The sequence below is a fragment of the Aythya marila genome (genome assembly GCF_965140915.1).
Source record: "Aythya marila genome assembly, chromosome: 30".
NCBI classification, from domain to species: domain Eukaryota; kingdom Metazoa; phylum Chordata; class Aves; order Anseriformes; family Anatidae; genus Aythya; species Aythya marila.
Genome location: NC_139071.1, coordinates 2,298,976 through 2,305,879, shown reverse-complemented (window position 1 = coordinate 2,305,879; position 6,904 = coordinate 2,298,976).

The following is a 6,904-nucleotide window of genomic DNA, read 5'->3' as shown; positions in this document are numbered from 1 at the left end:
GTGCATGCCAGAGCCTGAGAAAGCCCTGGAGGACAGGGGGCTTTTTTTTTTTTTTCCTTGCTAGTAATGGAGCAAAATCCTCTTTCCAGCCCTTCTTAACCCGATGCAGAGGGAACACAGAAAGCCAAAACTTTGCTGATGCTCAGAGCAGCTGAGTTGCAGAGGGGGGAGAAGGCACCAGCTCTGCCCGAGCTTGCCAGGACTTTTTTAGCCTATTTTTAACCTCAAAAATCCATATTTGGGTTTCATGCTAGTAAAAGAAGAATTTCATCAGGCGGTTATTGGCATTTAAGATAGACTCTGAGTGTTACAATGAAATTAGTATTATTAATTGCCAACAGTGCTGGCGCTTCTCATGGAATATAAATAGCCATACCTGAGGTGGAGGCACAGTCCTGCTCCTGGGTGCAAAACCCGGTTAATCACATCCAGCCGCGTAAAGAGCACGCAAAAAAGCAAACCCGCCCATTCCACCCACAACCCGCACACGTTTTGAGGGAAAACACAGCGATGTAAACCTCTCCTTGCCAAGCTGGAGGAATGCTTCGCTTTATTTCCCTCCACATTTCTTCTCCTGCAAAATCCAGCACAGAAAACAATTTTTGGAGCAGGCGAGGATCTCTGCATTTACCAAAACCGAAAATGGTTTTCAAAGAGAAGCGTTGTTTTTTTGGTTGTTGTTGTTTTTCCGTTTTCTTGCTTCTTTGCTTATTGCATACATATTTTCCCTAACTAATGCTTAATAAATTCCAGGTTTTCCATAGAAAGTTATACTTAGCTCACGATGTTGCTTGCAAACGGAGTACGCTGTTTTTGCACTCAGTGTGAATGTGTGAGCATCAATCTTGCCTATCCATCATTTATATTTCTCTAGTTAATATACACTAAACCCCAGCTTGGCAAACTCAATTCATTTAAGTCCAGCTTCTGCCTTTGGAGATGAAACTTTTCAGTGTTTTGCTTTTGAAAATGTGAATAAACTTGGCAAAGAGCTCGCCCTCGTCCCTCTCAAGCCCTCCAAGCAGCTCCAAGGGATGAAATATTTCAGGGCTTATTTGGACATCAAGTGGACCGAGAAGTAAATACTTTGGGTGGGATAAGGGGAGAAACAGCCTTGAGCACACAGCTCCCATAGAACTGGTACTGAATAACATTTGGCAAAAGAACGGTTTCTTACATTGGCCTGGTGTTAGTCTCCATCCTTCGAAATGCATCTTGAGCTAATTCGGTACCAGGAGAGGGGAGCAAATAACCCCGGATCGCTGCAGTCCCGCCGCCAAAAAAATGCCTCTGTGTTTTAGAGCACTTAGAAATAAAGAAGAAAAAAAAAAAAAAAGACATTTGGACAAAAAATAAATAAAGTCTCATCAGAGCGCAAGGAGCTATAAACCACCTGATTGTCCCCGGCTCGTCTCCCACTTTCTCTCTCCAAGGATATGAAGGCAAAAATGAGGAGAAACGATAATTACGCTCTCCAGATACCAGTTTGTTGACACCAGCCGGACCAAATGGCCCCTTTCTTTTGTCAGTGGTTCAGGCGACCTCCTGTTTTAACTTGGAATTGAACTTGGACTTCCGACCAGACAGGGGCCCTAAATTCAGGCAGATATTTTATTTGTCTGTCTCTGAATCGCTGAGTCAAGCAGCACCTACTACACCGGGCCAGCGTGGAAATAATAACAATAATTAACGGTGGGGTATTGCCAAGAGCTGGGACATTCCGCAGAGGCTGTAAAAAAAAAAAAAAAAAAAAAAAAAAAAAAAAAAAAACCACTCCTTTGCCTCAAAACGTGGTGGGATGGGGTGGAGAAAAAGGGGAGAGCCCCAAAGCGGGAGTTCAGGGGGGGGCTGCGGGATTGGGGGAACCCCCCGACAGCTGCCCGGGTCAGTGATGGGTCAGAGGAGAGGGACCTAAAGGTGTTTCTCCTTTCTGCCTCTCAGCTTTGGCATATTTTTTTTGGGGGGAAAGAGGGAAGATAAAGATAAAACGCGGCCATAAAGCCACAGGGTGGGAGACACCGAGGTTTGCCTTTGCAGACCCACCTCTGGCCCTGCCTTGGGTAAAGGGGAGTGTGTGGATTGTTTTTTTCTTCTTTTGGGGGGGATATTTTTTTCCCCTTTTCTGGATAGTAAAATGCAGGAAAGCCAAATATCCGCAAAACACGCAGGGAAGGTTTAGTACACCACACTCCCCCAAATAAAATAAAATAAAACAACAACAACAACAAAGACTGGGGGTCTGCTGGGGGCAGACTCAGAGACACCAAAAAAAAAAAAAAAAAAAAAAAGAGGAAGCAGGTTGCAGGAATCTGACAGGTTAGAAAGGAGAAAAGCCGGATCGTCCCGGGTCAGGCTCAGTTCCTCGCCGGACACCCCCCGAGACAGTTTTTGATCCTGTACGGGAAGGCGGGGGGCAGTAACCTGATAGGGGGCTTCCGTTCGCCGTGCATTGGTCCTCCCCTCTCCCCCTTTAAAAGCATTTAAATTAAATATTAGGCATGGTTTGGGCTATTTTTTTTCTTTCTCTATTTTTTTTTTCCATACTAATATCTCCAGTGCAGCAGAGTGGGGTGAAGAAATGGTGATAAACCCAGCGTTTGGGACAAATATAAGTCTGATGCAAAACTTGCTCTTTGAATGTTTTCTTTTTTTTTTGGGTGCAATGCGTCAAGGCAGGGAAGAATGTATTTAATCTTATTTTCTTGCGCTATTTCGGGCATTGCTTTTGCAAGAATGCGTATCGGTTGCTAACGCTGGCCACAACCCCAGCCTTGCCTGGTTGGACTAATTCAGAATGAGCTGAAACAGGGATGTTACGAGTTTGTTGTTTTTTGTATTTTTTTTGTATTTTTTTTTTTCGAGAGAGAGAGAGCGCCGTGGAGCAGAGCGCACGCAAAGTTTGGGAAGGCGAGTCGGCTTTGGCTTTTATTTATCCAAGGCACAATTTGAACAAAGCCTGGGAAAGCTTTCCTTGGACTCCTCTACAAGAATATGAGAATCAGAGTAATAGTTTCTTCACTAAATTGGTACTCCAGTGGGAAAATTATGTGCTGATCTCAGACTTTCTCATACCACGGGCTCTAATTTCCCTGAGGGCTCAAAAGCTAAAATTCCGCTCCTTTATTTTCCCCCAAATACATAATGGAAAAGCAGCTTGCCTTTCCAAATCTAGGTAAGGATTTCTGTGCGGGTGCACCGTGTTTTAGAGGCACTAAGCTGCTTTTTATTCCATACAATTCCTACCTTGGCCATTTTCCTTTGTATGGGACTTGCGAGTTGCCTGGAGGTGGAAGGAACCATAAATACGGTTTTCCTCCAGAAAATCGCTAGGGTATTGAGGGGAATTTCTAAATATTTCAGACAACAATGGGTGGGGAAAGAAAGGAACAAAGAGAAAGGAAATTTAAATAAATAAATAAATGAAATGAAAAATACCCATGTGCCACAGATATGCGCTGAATTATTTTCTTCTATCCCCACACTGAAATAAAAGATTTGTCTTTTTTCTTTATTCTCATCCAGGCCTTTTTACTTTATTTTTTTCCTCCTCCAGGGTATGAGCATAATAAAAAGGGATTTTATAATAAAATTCCTCAGTTGGTGAATTTTATTTTAGGTGAGAATTCCTTGGCCTGGAGATGCAATGCCTGACTTGGAGCCGTGTTACATGAGCACGTTTGTGCTCTCTAGGTGTTTGGGCACAAGCAGACACATCAGGATTTCCAGGAGAATAGTTACTTTCACGCGTTTGGGGCAGAAATCCATCTTTTTATGAGTTTTCCTTGAAAATCTACAAATCAAATTAGGTTTTAACAACCACAATATGTTGAAAAATTCAAGTTCTCCGGCTGCAAACATGCATTCACCTGCAAGATTGCGTTCAGAGCTAAATGCCCGTGGTTTGTTTTGTTTTGCAGGGGAGAGTGACAATAAAGAAAAGGGCTAATTTAAAGGCTAGAGGATAAAAAAGTGCCCTAAAACCCACCGGCTAACGCACTGGAGATAAGGTAAAAAAGTCAACTTGCAGTTTTGCAAAGCAGAACCCAGCCGGACACCGCAAGGATGTCATTTCTTTTCCCATGGACTCGGAGGTGAATCTGTTTCCCTCTTCCATTCCAGAGCTGGAATAAAAATAAAAAAATTAATACCGAGTTTCTTCCAGGATCTGCCAAACCCATGCGTGTCTTCATTAGAGGGAAATTCAGCCTCTTTCTTCTCGGAACCCGCTTGTAGACGGAGAGAGAACCGCTCCCTTCAGAAAAATCCATGTAAAACGTTCTCCGGCACAATCTGCGAGCCTAGAGCCAGGATGAGGATGAGAAGAAGGAATTTACAAGTCAATATTTTTTGATATTGCTATATCTTTCCCTCTTACTTCCCAAATTAAAAAAAAAATAAATCCTGAAAACGTGATGCTGCCGTGCTGGTGGGTGAGCAACGCATGCTCTCCCATTCCTCTGGCATTTTCTAAAAAAGCACAAGCAGAGGAATATTATATTTTGATGAAAAGCTTGAAAAAAAAAAAAAAAAAAAAAACATAAAACAAACCAGCCCAAAGAACGGGTCTCACATCTGCTCTTATTTCTAATTGCTTCTTCCCCTCTTCCAATTTTTTATTTATGGGTACCACTCTCCTAAGCGGTTCCACATTTTCCTAAGTGTAAACATCCCTGGGCTGCTTGGGGTTCATTAACCAGCTCCACCGCTCGGCCCCGCCGGGACAGCAGCCCTCTTAAACCGGGGAAGATAAGAAATTAAAAGAAAGGGTGAAAAATAGATATGTATTTATTTTTCTCAATAAAACCCTGCGTTTCGGCGCTGAGAGGCAGAGGATTGCTTTCAACGGGGGTTCCCGACCTTCCTCCTCCTCCCTCCCCAGCCACAGACCCTTCCCCAAGAAACCATCGCTTTAAAAGTGATTTTTCTCCTCTCTTGCCACTAGGAAAGAGCTTTTCCTTTTGTTCCCCCCCCCCCCAATTTTCGGCGTGCAACCCACGAAGCGGCCCAATTGAACAATTCAGCCTTAATTAAACCTATATTTCACCGGCATGCGAATGGGAAATACCCTTACACAGAACTGGAAAAGGAGCTGGCCGCTACTTTTTCCATTTCCTCCCGTGCCTGCCTTCCCGAAGACTCCCACCGTGGCTGCTGCACGGCTCCGAACCGCCCCGGCTGCTCCGCACCGCGCTGCGCTGCGCCTCTAATTACGCTTATCATAAATCTTTACATTTTTAGCATTTAATCCCCTTCCCACGCTGCGCGGATAGGACATATGCTATGAAATGTTAACTACTTCATAAAATTACCCGCTTCGGAAAGGAGCAGCCGCGATGCTCGGGAGGGGAAGGGTTTTTTGGGGGGGAGCGGGCCCCGACGGGGCGGACGAGCCGCCACCCGGCTTTAATTTAAGCAGAATTTTTCTCTCTGCTCTCTCCGTCACCCCTCCGAGCCATGTGTTCCTTGGCTGGGGAGGGTTGGGGGAGATTTTTCTTTGGTGATTTCTGGATGAAATCAAATTATTTTGTGGAATTCAAAAGATGCGGGCACTCCGACGGCTGGATTTTTTATTATATATATGTATTTTTTTTTTAATTTCCCATGGCCAGCACAGCCTTTTTGAATTACGGTTTTAAACCCGGGTGAGAGCCCATGGAAGGTGTCCCCCGGTCCGCAGCTCCTGGTGTCCTGCGGCCGCTTCCCCGGCTCTCCTGGGGCCCCGCTCTGGCTCCTTTCGCCTTGAACTTGGACTTTGACGGCTCCTGGGGACTTTGGGATGCCGAAAATCCCTCTTCGACGGCTCCGAGCGGGGCAGGTTAATTGAGAACACGTCTTGGTCCTTTTAGAGGCCGGGACCTTCCTGCCTCTAGGATTTGGGGGAGCTGTTTTTTGGGGGGTATTTTCCGGCTTTTATTTTTTAGTGGGGGGGTGAACCTGGAAGCGAGGCGCCCTGGGAGAGAGGTATTACCCCAAAAAACAGCATCACGGAGGAGGTTTTAGGATTTAGGGGGACATGCAGAGTGGGGATGTCCTGCGTGGGAGGAACGGGAGCGCACCCCATGGGGGGCGACAAGAACAGGCGGGGGCCACCTAGGGGTCCCTACGGGGCACTCTGCTCTCAGCGTCACCCCCCTGGTGACATAATTTTTGGGGGAAAACACAACGCAGGCGAAGATCACCTCACCCGTATAGGCTGGGACACTAAATTCCAAAATCTCTTTTTTCTGTCTATTTTTTTGGGGTGCTGATGATCTTCCAGCATCCTTAATAAATCCTCCCCTAAGGGTTCCCCGACAGCTGCGAGCCCCCGCCGCCCCCTTCTCCCTTTCCCCATCTTTCCCCGGCAGCAACCTGCGATATTTCTATTTTTTTTCCCCAATTCTATCGCATCCAGCCCGGAGCCTGGCCCTGTTTTATGAACTGAGTCGTTTTTTTACAAACGCTCACAAATCAGCCTGCACCAACAACAGTGTCGTGTCCCGTCCCCCCCCCCCTCGACACCCCCTCTCTTTGTCCCTACCCACTGAAATATTTATCACCGGACTATGAAACATTAATAACGCCGTTTCCCACCATCCCACCATCGCCCCCCCCCCCCCCGCGATTGCTGAACGGGAAAAATAAAACATATTTCGGATTCTGGAAGGAAAATGGGGGGGGAAGGAGGTTTTTTTGCTTTTTTCTTCGGGGGGCGGGGGGCACGAAGCACCTTGCGATGAACAATCAGCAACAGGTTCAACCCCAAAAAGGGTTGGGGGAGCATTTTTGTCCGCCCCCTCGAAGCGTGGTGGTGGTGGGGGTGTAGTATTCTGCCCTTCCCAAGGTATGGCTGGGGGCATCCTTCCCCCACCCCGAAATACGGAGGGGGAGATCCTTTCTGCCCTCCCCCTCGGAATACCGCGGA